Genomic DNA, 17,026 nt, shown 5'->3' with positions numbered 1-17,026 from the left:
TCTTCTTCCTTGCTTGTTTTTGTTGTGATCGCATTACAGGCAGCAACGGATACACTGGCATCCTCTACTTCACTTTCTTCATCAAACTTTTCTTCTTCAATCACATTCTGGTCATCATCTGAGTCATGCAGATCTTCTTCATCCGGAAACTTCATGGCACTTATTATGTTAAACATGAGCTTCTATCCGTTGATACTCAAAGTGATTTCTCCTTTATATACATCAATCTGAGCACGACCCGTTGATAGAAAAGGTCGCCCCAGAATGATGGCCACATCTTTGTCGTCTTTATAGTCCAAAATGATGAAGTCGGCTGGTAGGATAAATTTGTCAATGGTGATCAGTACATCGTTCACCTTTCCCTCTGGATGCACCAGAGATCTATCGGTCAGTTGGAAAGTCACTGTCGTGGGCACAAGTTGCCCCACGTTTAGCTGTCTAATGTAACAACCTATATTTGTACGCATACAGGAAATTAAATGTCAAATATTAAGCAGAACGAAATTTTATTTAAAGGGGTGGAAATTTAGGAGGGGAAAAATAGGAAATTTATTAATTATCCAAAAATAATGAATAAGGGAGTAGAATCAGGGAGGATTAATTAGAAGTTGGACGCTAGCTAATTCAGGAGACAACGGACAGTAAATAACTTTTTGTTTGGGCACTGCTCATTGGAAGAATTGGAGGTGAATTAATTGCTCATATACTCTTAAAATTTGAAAGAGTTAAAAAGAGGAAATGGAATCCACAAGCAGTGAAGGCAACTACGCATGAAAACTAGCGAGATTGGAGAGAAAATTGAAGAGAGCGGGAGTGGGAGCGAGAGCGAGAGCGGGAGTGGGACCGAGAGCGAGAACGAGAGCGAGAGTCGCGAGAGCCAAACCAGCGAGAAAGCTGGAGAGAGCGAGATTCTGAGAACAAAGAGAGCGAGATTTGAACAGAAGCGTGGATTATGCATTGAATTTGGCCACGATCTTATAGATTATACATGGAAAAACCTAAAAATTGAATACAAACAAAGAATGATGACGTAAGGGCAAACATTAGCCAAGATTAGGTGTCTTATTGAGAGGAATCCTTAAACCCTAAGTAATTTTAAAGAAGCCACCTGTAGGATGATTTGTCACACTGAGAAGAGCTGAAAACTACTATAAATAGGACCCTTTGCCTGAAGATTTAACCCATTCTCAAAACAAATCTCAGTAACAAAGAATCGTGTGAAAAAGTAAGTGTGAGTGAGGAAGTTCTATGAGGTTAAAAGAGAAAAGCTCGGGTAAGGTGCTGCCCAAATTTCTTCCCAAATTTCCTTCTAGTTTAAAAAGGGAAAGCTCTATTGATCAAATCATAAAGAATAATAAGGAATAACTAGATCACAGTAAGTAGTTTATCTCACCCTCTCTTTAAATGTTCTATGGTAGTATACCTTTATTATGTTGCATGGTTATGTTATTTGTTATATTGCATTACATGTTTAGAACACATTTCTCTACAAGGGACCCCATGCATTATGTTTGTTCACGATTACGTTAAAATCAAGTTTTAATTAGGTGTAAGTTATGCTTCCAGTCTAATCTTACATTTATGTTAATGGTTGATGTTGGATGCGACTCTGGCCCTACTGACTGCATGACCCGCTAATCATCAGATGGGTTAGTTTTCGCTTAAGTCCTCATCTTCCTATCAGGGCGGAGAAATTTATGCTTCCAGGGCTGGCAGGGTATGTATGGTTGCACCCCTCCAGGCCTAATCTTACGTTATGTTTACGCTAGAGACAAGCAGGGTATGTATGGTTGCACCCCTCTAGTCCAATATTACGTTTATGCTAATGGTTGATGTTGGATGCGACTCTGGCCCTACTGACTGCATGACCCGCTAATCATCAGATGGGTTAGTTTCCGCTTAGGTCTTCATCTTCCTATCAGAGCAGAGAGATTTATTTTGGAAGCATAACCGACCACCACATGTTATTATACGTTTTCGGTCCCAACCATATGTTTTCATGACATGTTGCTTGTGATTGTGCATTTGGTCACTACCCTACGTGAGAACTACTTACTAGGTATATTATGTACTCATCCTATATTTTACAGACTTTGTAGGTAAGGACACAGCGTAGATGGCAGAATTGGACGTCGCTCAAATGGCCAACCATCAAACTCACTATTATAGGCACGTGCATTTTGTACCACCACGCTAATGTTTTATGGATCCTGGTGTTTTGATAAATAAACTTTTTATATAGTTTTTCTATCTAATTAATAAAATTTAGATATGTTCTTTGAAATTTTATGCATGTTGTAGCGGTCGGATCATAATGTATAAGGATCCAGTCGTTACACTGAAGATTGACAGAGGCATCAAATTTATGCTGGCTCCTAGGTCACACAGGGCTTTCCTAATGTACAATCCTCCTATGGAGCAAGGAATAGTAAAGCTCCCAGGATCACTCATCTTCGGTGGAATGATTGATTTTGAACTTTGAGTTAGCGCCATTGGGGCAAACTTACCACCTCCCCTCTTCTTAGTTACCATATCCTTCAGAAACTTTGTGTAGGCAGGCATTTCCTCAATCGCTTCACTGAAAGAAATATTAACATGTAATTGCTTTAACAAAGATAAGAAGCATTGCTACTGTACCTCTTCATTCTTTTTCTTCCTTAGTCTCTGTGGGAAAGGGGGCAACTGTACTTTCATGGTTTCCGTCTCAGTTGACTTTGAGGTCGACGCAACCTCTGGTTCTACTACTTCTTTCTCTCTTTCTTCTTCTTGCATCACCGCAATCTCGGGTTCAGTGGGGGCTGTCTGACTAAGCTCCTTCTTCTCTCTTTCCATAGTCTTCCTACTTCGCAATGTCACAACCTAACATTGCTCCTTACCTGATCCCCCCGGGTTGCGTGGGAGTTCTGTTGAACTTGGAAAAGCCCATTGCGGTCTACTTTTTAGCTCACTCGCAATCTGACCCATCTATAATTCTAGATTGCGGATGGACGTAGCCTAACTTTGAAGCACCGTTTTGTTTTTCTTTATGTATTGCTTAAATAGGCTTTCCAAAGAAGAGGATTACGGTGGTTGTGAGCTACTTGCTTGATTGTTTGTCTGACCGTTGTTACGTGGGAAGAATCCTGGTGGCCTTTCTTTATGCGCCACATGTTGGAAATTCTGTTGCTGATTCTTCCAAGTAAAATTGGGGTGATTTCTCCACCTGGGGTTGTAGGTATTCGAAAAGGGATTATTCTTTACAAAGTAAACTGACTGTGGATTTTGTGGGCAATCTTCATCACATGCCCATCACCGTAAGTCGCACACCTTGCGGTGTTTTGACTGATTGCGTTGATTTGCCCATTTTGCGGTGTTGGACTGCTGATCGCAATTCCCTAGATTAAGTTCATCATTACGGTCATCCGGTTTTGTAGTGAAGCAATAGCACCATTATTTGTGTCATTGTCTTTGAGTCTCAATCTTTGGTCACTCTCTCTCCAATCTTCATGGTTCTTGGAGATGCGATCCAAGATATTCTTCGCCTCGTTATACATTAAGCAAACCACCAGCGGCTGTCGCATTGGCAGTGGTCTGCGAAGCGGGATTCAAACCATGATAAAAAAATTTCATCTGAAGGCAGTCTGGTAACCCATTGTGTGGACAATCCCGGACGAACCTCTTAAACCTTGCCTAGGCATCGCTGAGTGATTTATCCATGTCTTGTTCAAAATTTGTGATCAGTTTCCTTCGTCTGGCATTCTCAGTAGGTGGGAAGTATTTCTTCATAAACTTCTCCACGACCTATTCCCAAGAAGTGATCTCTCCCGGTTCGAGAGAATACACCCATTTCCTAGCCTGATCACAGAGAGAAAATGGAAACAAAGTTAGTCGAACTTCTTCGGCAGAGATGTTCGGGAACACAAAAGTATTGCAGATTTCAATAAAACTTCGGAGGTGGGCGTGCGGGTCCTCGCCACACCTTCCTCTGAATTGTCCTGTAGTCTGGATCAGCTGCAGCATCACCGACTTCATTTCAAATCTGCTCCCGTCAAGGGTAGGCCTCATGATTCCTGGAGAGAAATCATAGAGGTTTGGCAATGCATAGTCCCTAATAGGTCTATTGCGATCGTTTGCTAACAGGATTGAATTCGCCATGACATTATTATCATTTGATACTCCGTTTCCAGGCTGCTCTACCATCTCTTTTTTATCTGATTGTGGTTGCTATTGGCGATCTTTCAGTCTCCGTCTAAACGTTCTCTCAATCTCTGGGTCGTAATTCGCTAGAGATTGAGAGTCTGTAAAGAAATAAAAAATTACCGTTAGCACACTATTTTGTCGAAGTCCCCGACAACAGCGCCAAAAACTTGATGCTGGATTTTTATGAAGTGAATTATGGATGATATACGTTGATGAAATTGCGTTGTGCACTCATGTTTCCTCAGCGGAATCCAAGTGTAAATTCCACTAAGTTTCCTGGTATGTCCAGGGTCGAACACAGAGACTTGTGAAAACAGGTTGCGTTGGTAATTTTTATGAAAACTTTGCGGTAGCCAAATAAATAAATTGTTGGTTTATTATTGATTGCGTTAATGAGAAAGTAAACAAATGCAGTGGATATGAGAAAAGTCAGTTGTGTGATAGATGCACTGAGTATGCGATGAACGGGTTGAGAAGATCTTTAGCTAGCGTTACTTGGGAATGCGTTAGACTATGCGATCATGCTACCACCATGCACAACAAGTCATTTTTCAATGCAAATGCGATGCTCCTAAGTCTAGGATGCATGTGTTGAATGCAAAAGTGTCCATAGAGCTTATCCCTAAGTCACTACTTTTGTCCTATGCGATGATGCAAAATGCCTAAAAGCAAAATGACCGCATACAATCATATCCTATCTCTAGGATGCATGCAATGCGTTGATAACAAATCGTGCTTATTCCTAAGCTCCTATCTCTTGTTTATGCGATCTAATCTGACTCTCCCGAACCTAGATTCTAACCTGACATTCCCAAGCCTAGATCCTGTCCTTAGACTACCCTCTCGAGTATCTCTAATAGACGAATGAAGCATACATAATACAAGATAACCACATAGAGTGAAGATTCTCTAGTTGTGCTAGCTAAATGCTTCTCAACCCATTCAACTAATTTAGCTACTCATGCGTAAATAACAGAAACTGAATAGATATAGAGAAGAAAATTCCATTTTTATAAATGAGTGGAGTACAAAATAACAATGGAAGTTAAAGGTAGAGAGCCTGGTTGCAATTCATTGCTGATTGAGGCTTTTACACTGTAATCTCTATTTGGTTCTAAAGATGTTCCCGTTTTCGCAGGCATCGACCCTCTCTCTATTCTTGAAGCTTTCGGCACTCTCCTAAGCTTACCGAAACGATCGATCGGCACAACCTCCTCTCTCGCATCTGCCTTAAAACGAAAGAAAACTATGAACAAGGACGTATGAAACATCGAACTAAAGAATGGTGAACTGCTGAACCCCTTTTCTGAAGGTCACCCTTGGTATTTATAGAAAATCCAGGGTGAACGGTGGCTTCTCTCTTATGATTGCACGGATAGGACGGCTTTAATTCTCCTGACTGATGCGTCAAATATTTGTCATCGAAAAGCTGAATGTACTTGTGATCGTTATCGGCTGTCAACTTAATACGGATTCGACTGCCATCAGCTTTCTGTCCCATCGCACTTAATTAGCCTTTCACCTAGATGCGCTCACCATGTTGCGCTGACCAAGTTGCGGCAATCCTTCGCAGACGAATGTTTGTGAACACAATCATCGCAAAGCCTTGCGGTGAAGTTGCGCTTGACCAATGATCATAATTCTTACATTGCGTCAACGCATAATCTACATAAAAACACTAAAATCAACTGTTCCTATACGATGAACGCATGGGACTGCAATATTATGAAATTGATGCTTGATGGATGCAATTTACAATGTTTTATCAACGCAATCCAACATTGTTTAAGAATTTAGCACTATGATAACGTGCATTTATGTTCGTTATCAATCCCCTAACCATCTCGTAATGTTCTCCTCTCGGGCTCAGGAACTCGATTTGTTGACCCCCTGACCATCTCGATCACATAATCTCATTCTCATACTAGATATTCATTCATAAAATTAGCATATACAATTTACTTAAAAAGATATGCTTTAAGACTTAGAAAATACCACTCACCTTGTTAAGGTAGGAACCTTTCTCTAAAAGTTCCTTGATCACCTCAGGCTCCCTTTTGAACCCTAAGATCTAAATTCAATTTAAAGCTCAGATTACTCATAGTTCTAAGACTTATGTCGAGATACTTCCTACTAAAAACATGCTCTAAACTGTCTCAGGAAGCTTACCTTAAAATCTTAGCTCAGAACTCCTCGTGGTTTGGCCGGAATCCACAAAACATCAAGACTGGCCCAAGCTTACCCAACAGCTTGCCCTTATGTCTTTTCCTCATTCTTCAGCCCAATTCCTTGGAGCTTCTTCTTCAGCAGCCCTACTCTGAAAACTAGACTCTCAGATCTTTTAGGTGGCTTTGGAATCACTCTAAATGCACGAGTATTCTGAGAGAAATCCTCGTCCTAAATTGATGTTACTTTCAAACTTCACTGTCCGACAACATCTCCTCCTCTTGGAACTTCATGACCGATGCATGATCTCACTCCCAATGCATGGTCTCCTTCAAATCCATCTTCTAACACTCTTCCTTACGTTCATTGAAAAGGATTTGGCTTGTGATTTGAAGAGACAATCTGTGGGTGGTATTTATAGGACAAAGGAAATGATCCTTATCATCTTTACCAAGTCTCAACGCAAGACACCTTCTACTTTGGAGTGTTTGCACCATGATTTTCCACCACCTACTTCCATGTCATTCACCTACTCTCATGCCACAACACCTACTTGAGTTATCTTCCTCATGCACAAGACTTTCTTTGCATGAAACTTAATTCGTCCAGCTCCTACTAACTCAAGTCTAACCATCTCTCGGTACAACCGTTTGTTCGAGTGAGCTCATCAACCTTGTGTAACACAAGCCTCAGCACCGCTCCATCGCTTAGTTCTTGCATCTATCGCTTAGCTCCAATGCCCCATCGTGTAGCTCAATCATTTAGTAAACAATCTCGCTCTCAACGATCTCGTGCATAGCCCATCACTTAGCTGCTGTACCCATCGTGTACCTCCATCGTTTAGCACCTATGCCCTATCGTCTAACGCATCCACTCATCGCTTAGCGTCATCGCCCAGCGTCTGCATCTATCACCCAATGGCCATTTCTTAGTATTCTAGTGTGTAGCATCAACGTCCATCGTCTAGCGTAGCACGGTTATCGTCTAGCGCCCACGCCCATCGTGTAGTCTATCGCTTAGCACCCGCGCATCGTTTAACACTTAACGCTTAACGCTATCGTTTAGTGCTATCGTCTAGGGCTATCGTCCAGCTTCTATGCTTATCGTCTAGCGCTTACATTGATCATGTAGTGTCATCACTTATTGTGTAGCTCTATCATTTAGCGCCATCCGAAGCTACACGATCATTTAGCACATCATTGGCTTCGCGCATTTGCTATACAATCGCCTACCTCATAGCTATACAATCGCCTATCTCACTGCTTATTTGCTACACGATCGCCTACCTCATCATGTAGCGCCACTCATTTGCTACAGATCGCCTACCTCATCGTGTAGTTCCACTCATTTGCTACACGATCATCTACTTAGCACCTTGCGCTCAACATCTCGCTCTCTCTGCTCTCGCTCACGCATTCTCAATGCATGAGCAACTTGGGCAATGCCTTTTGCCAACGCCTTGGCCAATCATGCATCCAACCTTACAAACACATGGTTGCCTTTGACTTAAACCTCTACTAATTTAATCTTATCTTATACGTTAATGTTTCCTAACACTCAACGCATGGTTCCTTTTGGCTTCACACTTAGCCAAATTCCACTAGTAAAGGTTTATCTCCAAACTACTTAAGGAAAATCTATTAACACTTAGAAATTTCCTTCTCTTCAACATAGGATTTAACTTTCATTTAGTTAATTTCCTTAATTACCTACTTAAGTAGGAAACATGAAAATCCGAGTTTCACATAGCTCTAGGGCTAGGTTCGATAAACAATGGACTTGATAGATATAGGCTTCGACATAAGCTTTAGGATTGAGTTCAATTTAATCAAAATTTGAAAAGACATTGACCTTAGCTCTAGGGCTAGGTTCCATAAACAATGAACTCAATAGATACAAGCTTTGACATCAGCTCCAGGAGTGAGTCGATTTAACCAAAATTTGAAAGAACATCAACCTTAGCTCTATGACTAGGTTTGATAGATATTGGACTTGATAGACGAGCATTGACCTCAATTCTAGGATTGAGCTTGATTTAGTTTGAGAGAACTTTGATCATAGCTTTAGGGCTAGGTTCAAAATAAATGGACATGGTTAAATTTGACCTCAGTTCTAGGACTGGGATAATTAAGGTATGTGCTGAGGACTAGGAGTAAACCATCATTGTTACAAGAAAAGTGTCAAGCTGAGGGCAAAGGATAAATAAATTAAGTACCATCACAGCTAAATGTGTCAAAAACCAAAGAAAAACAAACATCACGCGACATAACTAAGTTATGCGTTGAGGGCCATCGATACATTTAATGGACCTAGGCTTGGGATATGCTTCAACTAAAATCATTTAACCTTGTTTGATGACATTTCTACCTCGACCTTGTATAAAGCTTGGTTTAACGAACCTAAACTTAGTCTAGGTATCAACCATAATTTTGGATTGGGTTGAATTTAAACAAAATAGAAAAGAACTCAACCTAAATCTTGGATAAAGTTTGATTTAGACCTTGGTTGGTGCAAGCTTCAACCATAATCATGGATTAGATTGAAATTAACAAAATTTGAAACCAATGTGAAGACATAGTATTTGAAAAGATAGACCTCGGCTTGGCATACGCTTCAACTAGAAACTATTGACATTGCATTATTAGATTCCTACCTCAATCTTGGATAAGGTTTAATTCATTGAACCAAGCTTGGCACAAGCTTCAATTTCGACTTGAATACTTCACTAAATTTTGAAACCTACCTGAAGACATATTAGATTTGATGAACCTAGAATTGGGGTAGACTTCAACCATCATATTGGATTAGGTTGAATATAATCAAAATGGAATTGACCTTGCTTGGTAAGAGTTCAACCTCGATCTTGAATCGAGTTTGTTTCTTTTTTAAGGGCATACAATAGCACGTGATTAAATTTTTTTTTTTTACAAAGAATATGATGAAATGATAGTTGAAAAGCTTGAGGAAATACTATTTTGAGTGTGAAAAGGATGAGAGAGTGCAAGTTATGACTTGATGCAATGATAAAAAAAAGTGCAACTTCTTTTTTGACGATACGAATGTATCATTTAATTCACATCTATGCCAATTAAAGAATTAATTTCTCATAAGCATGACATTTGAGAAAATAATATGATTTAATGATCCATAAAAAAATTATTGTTTCTTTCCAAGAGGTGCAAATAGTATATGATTCAAGAATTTCATTAAAAATGATGAAATGATTTTAAAAGCTTGAAACAATACTATTGTACATTATGACTTCATGCAAAGATAAAACATGCAATTTTTCTTTTTGAACTTTATTAATGACAAATTTAAGGATTACTTATGAGCATGGCACTTATTAAAAAGAATGATTAAATGACGCATGCAAAACAAATTACTCACTTTATATTTGTGTTTACCCAGTATGCCATGACATACAAAAAATGTTTTTCTTTACAATGCTGATGATTCCTATTAATGCAATGATAATGCAAATGTATGTAAAGACTATACTGACATATGAGATGCATATGGAAAATCAAATGTATGTTAGAAATCTTTGATGCATGTTGGATGCTTAAAACTTTCAAACAGTATTGACTAAGATTTCTAAAATCCAAGTGGAATTTAGTGATTGTGTCTGCATAAATAATGATTATGATATGGTTGACCAAATGCAGGCATTTTTTTTAAGCTATAACTACGAATTGGCTTGAAATGGAAGAATAATCTTCACTTCCATTTACCCTAGTATACATTAAGGTAAAATATCTCTTTATCCAAAACACATGGTTATCTAGTAATGGAATGATGATGTGTATGCATGTGAAGACTATGCTAGCATATGAAATGCATATGGTAAGTGAAATTTATGTCTGAGATTCATGACACGTATTGAATGCTAGAAATTTCAAATGATCTTGACCAAGATTTCTAAAATCTAAATAGTACTTGGTGCATGTGTTTGTATAAATGATGCAAGACTTTGGTACGACTAACCAAATGCAAGAGTCCTTTTAGCGATAACTAGATGTTGACCTAAAATGAATAAACAATCTTTTCATGAAGAACAATATATTCTTCAATTTTCTAAAAGAAAAATTTGAGCAATTACTTTTGACAACATAATGATCATCTTGTTTATATTCACCTTGTTAATCAATATCTAACATAGAAGTTATGAGAAACAAAATTTGTCTTTGGGATAATAAGTGAACACTTTATCCATTTTTTAATGCCTTCATTTAATGAAAAATTATTTATGTTTAAAGGTGTATTGGAGTCTATACAAGATTATATCATGCCAATGGTATAAGGGGTGAGCTCAATTGAAAAGGATTTTGGGATAGGTATAAGGATAATTTAAACCTTATTAAACTTTGTGAGCTCATTCAAAATTTTTTAAGATTTATATAAGGATAATCTCAATTGTATCAAATAGGTGAACTCATTTGGAAAGGACTCTCAAAGCACAATAAAATGATCAAGTAGGGCTCATTTGGATAGAATTTTATGCAAAGATCTCAATCATATTTAATTTGGTGGGCTATTTTGGAGAAGTCTTCTATGTATTACTTTAGATAACCAAAAAGTAAATCAAAGTATTGCTTGATCAAGTTAAATCGCCCCATAAACTCAATCCTTACAAAGAATGTTAGGTAAAACAAATTTGACTTGAAGCTTATGTCTGAGAATGCAGATAGCAAATAAGAAAGCACAAAAGCTTTTATTTGACGAAAATGAAGCTTGAGAATAAACCTCTGGAACAATAAAAGGACTTTTTTTTTTCACAAAAAGGATATGAAGATGAAATTAAAGAAGAAATACTCTAATTCCCTTTTTAGATAATAGTCCCAAAAGCAGACAATTGTTTCTCATCATTTCTTCAAGTTGGTTCAAGACATTTGGTGCAAAGATTCTGGTTTAGCCTTCAATAATGTGATTTTGTTCAGCTTTTATTGTCCTCAATGTGAAAGGCTTCTTTGATTACGTCGAGCCTTTGCCTTCATTTGTTAACAAAAAGATGGATTCTTGCTTCCTCTAGTGTTTACCCCAGTTTGTGAGAACTTTTTTACGAAAAATTATGATGATAATTTTACCCAATGAACTCGATGACTTTGCCAATTTGATAATTTTTTCAACTTGATGAATCTCTCGTTGCTACTTTGTCCCAGTTTGTGCACCCTTTTGTGCGAAAAATGATGATGCCAATTTTACCCAATGAGCTTGATGACTTTTCCAATTTGATAATTTTTTCAACTTGATGAATCCCTCGCCTCTTCTTTGCTCTAGTTTGTAGATCTTTTTTGTGGAAAATGATAATGGTAATTTTACCCAATGAGCTTGATGACTTTGCCAATTTGATTATTTTTTCAACTCGATGAATCTCCCACTGCTACTTTGACCCAGTGTGATGAATCTTGTTACAATCATGCTCTAACTTGATGATATTCTGCAAACTTTGATTTATCTCAAGCATTTCTCAAATTAACAATCAATTTATTTACATATTGATTGCTCCAGTTACGATATGAGTGTTGTCATGCCCTTTTATTTTAACTCTCTCCTTTTTTTCCTTTTTCTCTTTTTCTCTTTTTCTTCTTTGCCACTCTTTTTTTACCCAACACAATTATTATAACAAAATTATGATCAAATCATTTAACACATACATGTGATTCGAGTGACTCTTAAGATCCATTTATTGACATCTGCTTGAAAACATCCATCTATGCTCAGTACTCCAATGAATCTTGATAAAGTTTATTTTAAGCAAACTCAATGAAAATAACAAGGATATCAAGATTACCTCCTAAGTTACTACTTATCCAGTTCTTAAAATCATTATCCAAAATTTACCAAAAAGAGGAAAGAGAAGTGTCATATTAGGATGTGAAACAACGAGGTGAAGGAATCAAATTGGACAAGAATTCAATGATATAGAGTCAAGACACTGGATCATGTAACAAAATTACAAGTATTGAGTTATAGAACAACCGACTTTATAAAGTTTAACATAATTTCATTACTTTCCAAGCTTTCCTAGTAATACATAAGATGGGCAGTTGAAGGATTTTGGCCTCAAAGTTACCCAATAGGGACAAAAACAGACAGTTTACCCAGTGTATAGACTTTTTCATTGGCCGGTAATATGATAACTTATTAAATGTATAGTAAGCCAACTAAGCTAAGATAGATTGAAATCTGGCATAATATGGTATGCACCAAGGTATTTTAAAATGGTTGAGACCTTGAGTATTTATCATTGTTCACACATAAATGAAAGCATTCATATGGCTTTTTGTCAATTTTTTGGGCCTTTTTTCTTTGGTTTTTTTTTTTTTTCTTTTTGCTCACTCATTACACAGTGACTCACCATATTTGTTTATTACTTTAATAACGTCTTAATTAATAAGGATTGTGAAAATAAACAAAATAATGGAGAAACTTTCATTTTTTTTCAGAAATTTTTTATATTATGAATCCTTGCTAAAGATATTAGGAAAACATGGATATTTAAAAATTGGTGAATTAGGACCACAGAATGATTGAGAAAAATTAAATTTTGGTATTATTCAAAAATGCAAAATTATTTTAATGCATGTAAATGTAGTGCATGAAACTGACACCATGAACCATATGATGCATAAAACCATTGATGAATGAAATGGATGCACCAAAAGTAACATAATGATTGAAAAATTTAAAATGCTTTGAAGTTATCTTCAAGAAAAATGTATGAACACTTTCCTATGATGCATTCAATAACTTGGTGAACCGGGACCACAAAATGATTGAAAATTTTAAAATCTTAGTATTTATCCTAAAGTGTAAATGTATCTCAATGCATGTTAATGTAATGCATGGAACTGATCCAGAAGCCATATGATGCATGAAACCATTAATAATTAAAATGGATGCAACAAACCAGAATTATAAAACTCCTACACTAATATTGCTTTTAAGTGATTTGAAAACAAAATGTAGGAAAAAAAAAAGTTATTAGTTAATCGAATAATGAAGGTTAGGAAAATTAATCAAAATTCTAGCTACTTTTGCAAAATGCATAGGTTTCTATGAACAAATTTATTTATTTATTTTCTCACTTAACAATAGGTTCGATGCATGATATGGATGCATGCAACGGTCCAAGTCCAGGATTCAAATCAGGATTCAGATCAGGATTCGAAAACCGGATTTGAAACCTTATTTACCTCGGCATCCCCCTACATTTCCTACAACCCGACACGTTATCCTCTTGGACTTACAAGATTAAAGTCTATCCCTACAAACCAACACTGATCCTTTTAGTGGACTATGCATTCAACTATGTTTTGCTTAGGCTTATGCTTATGATGCATGCTCATGTTTTGCTTATGCTTCTCATGTACCTAAGTTAGTGTTCACACATCCTTCTAGGCATCCAAAAAACCTCACTTATGCATCCACACTTGTGTTTTAGGGTTTTATTCAACTTGATGTATTGAATCTTCTTATGTGTTGTCCAATACTTAACCAATTTTAACTATGCGTCCAATTCAACCCCATACGCCCATATTGGTCCTATCATGCGCCCAAGATAGTGCATTTAGGGTTTTAGTCAACTATGTTACGAGTTGAACTTCCTCAACTAAACCTAGTCAAATTCTCTCTTCTTTAGTGGACCATGCGTTCAACCTTACTTCCAACACTTAGCCAATTTCTCTCATCCTTTACTTTTAGGCCAACACATGCCCTTTTCCTACAAGCTTCCCTAGGTTTAAAGCATGGTTTGCACACTAAGCCAAATTTTTGCTTCTTTAATCTATCATACAATCCATTCTTACTTCGTGGCTCAATTCCTGACTTATTTTTATTTAGATCGAGTGCTTACAATGCAACTATTGATTTATTATTTTTCTTTTTTTTTTTTTTTTTGTATTTTTTAACTCAATCTATGTGAAGCCCAAAGGAATATGTTACTAACACAATGATGTATGTATGAGAATTGTTATATAATGATATATACAACTACTGATAACATTTTTTATAGTTGTTTTTTTAAAAAGAACTTAATGATGTACAAGACAATGAAAATCAATTTGATGTAAGAATATGAATGCAGTTCAAATTTTTTATTATTATTTTTGAAGAATTTTTGTACCGATTTAATGATGCTAGAAAATAAATTTTCAGGAATCACATGTGATATATGAAATACTAAAATAAAACGTGCAAAATGCTCAAATGCATGACATAAATAGAAAAGAAAATATATTTTTACTTTTTGATTTTTTATTTTTGCAAGAAAGATAAATGATATGGAAGATTAACAAAAAGGTTAGTAAGATGACACGAATAAACAATATAAAAATGAAGGGAAAAAGTTGTGATTTTGCATAAGGTGTGAACGAAATATTTTTATGGATAAACAAATGAAATTTTGCATGAAGTTTGAAATGATAGATACATATAAAAAAAAAAAAAAAAAAAAAATTATGGGTCATGAAGAACATGTGAAAATTTTTTTTTTAAAAAAAATTAGGATTAGACAAAAAAAAAAAAAAGGAGATCAAACAAGATATTTAAAATTAATTAAATATGTGCACATTGAGTTGATGAACTTAGGATACATGAAGGAAATAAGTAATAAGTAATATGTAATATGAATATGATAACAAGGACATCACGCATGTAAATGTCAACAAAATTTGGTGTATCCTAAAATTAAAACTTTTAATAATTATTGGCTATCTCTAGGATATATAATAGTGTAAAGTTGGGTTCTAACTTAGAAAATAAAAAGACCCTCAAATTAACTTTTATATATATATATATATATATATATATCAACAATGGAATCAACTTGAGCGAGAATTTTTCATGTGCCTATATGGGAGTTGATAACCCTTGAAGGTCAACACTATTCCATTCTCAATTCTATTCCTATAGGATAGTAGCCCGAGAGAGAGAGAGGGCTTGTGAAAATGTGTGAATGCATGGTAGTATGCAAAATAAATTTGCACAAAGAAATTAGTACAAAAATATTTACATAAATCACATAGAAAAGGCAACAATAAAATGGATCAACAAATTATAATAGAATAATAAAATATAAAATGAAATGGCTTGACTCTCTTAAGGTGGTTGACACAGAAGTCGTCAAGCTATCGCAACATGATCAGGATGCGTAGTGGTCGACGTTCTCTTTTATGGGTCTCTTTAAATAAAAAGTTTTAGAGTCGCTACCAACCATATTAAATGCATGATTTTAAAAAACAAATATCGATCTATGTATATTTGAGTTTTGGAATCATTTTTGTGTAGGCAAAGTGTAGCACCCAACAACACCCGTAAAAACGGTTACCAAATTTTATCTTTTATTATTAAATTAAAAAAATAAGGTCCACAAAATACTGTTTTGCTTTTTATAAAATGTCTCGTGTTTATTAGCTCACATTTTAGAAATAAAATATGAGCTAATAAGTATGAGTGATATCAGAGCTAATAAGTAAGTTGAAATTTTATTTTGGATTCCCAAAATAATTTCTTATACCTCAAGAATATTATAACATCAAACTTTAATGTTTCTAATCTTCATCGTTGATGTTTGATGAGAAATTTCATATATTTAAGGAATAAATAAATTCCAGAAAGAAAACCCTACTTAATCTCATTTTAAATTAGAAACTATTTTTTATGGTTAGAAATTCAAATTTCTAATTTTTGTGAAAATGATTTCAATTTAGAATTTTAAAGTAGCAAGAAATTTCATGTATCTATGGAATTTTAACATAAAATCCATAGTGGAATACTAATTTTTTTCAAATTTATTCTTTTAAAAAATGTTTTATTTGCAAAGAATTTTCATGTATTTATGAAATTTTTAAAAAAATAACAAAGATAACACTACTAATTCTTAATTTCAGTTTTGGTTTGACATTTCTTGGATTCATGGAATTTTAACAAAAATCCATAAACTAACATTACTCTATCTTCAACCAAATAAGTAGATAGATTAGTTTAGTTTTTGATATTCTAAACTTTAGACATATTAGAATTAAGTGAGATTCAATTTCTATGAAATATACAAAATTTGAATAGAATAAAATGAGGATTTGAAATTTCATATGGAATGAGATTTAGTGTCAATAATATAATAACAGCAAGTTTACAACATAGTAACAAATTAATACCAAATTAAATCGAATCTAACAAACCTAATAAATACCATATTGAACTACAACAACAGTAAATCCTCTCCTTAAAAAATTAATATTAAATCAGGAGACATAATTTAGCAATTGAAAGAGAAGAGAAGAAAAGTCAATATTCATAATAACAACGAAGAAATTCTATCTCCTAAAATTAGAAAGAAAGGATAGCTTTGAAATCTTTACTTTAGTCTTCTCGCCTCATTTTCTCAACACATTACACGTACAATTAAAATAGAAAAAAGAGTGGAATAGAGATGTTTTTACTAGTGAAATTCGAGAAAAAGAGTGAAGAAGAGACCTTCGTTACTTTCACACTGACATGATGTTGGTCCCTTCTAATTTTACAGGGGATTCATTTTATAGGGAAAAAAAGTTAGTTTTTCTATGTGAATGTGGAAGAGAGGAGAGATAGTGATGGGTGAAAGAAGAGAAAAAAAAGTGGGAAAATGGTGAAGAAAGTAGGAAATAGGAGGAAGGTGGAGAGAAAATAGGGAAGAGGT

This window comes from Benincasa hispida, chromosome 1 (genome assembly GCF_027475165.1).
Source record: "Benincasa hispida cultivar pf3 chromosome 1, pf3_genome.v1.1, whole genome shotgun sequence".
NCBI lineage: Eukaryota > Viridiplantae > Streptophyta > Magnoliopsida > Cucurbitales > Cucurbitaceae > Benincasa > Benincasa hispida.
The sequence above is the reverse complement of the archived record's forward strand: the minus strand, read 5'-3'. Positions refer to the sequence as shown.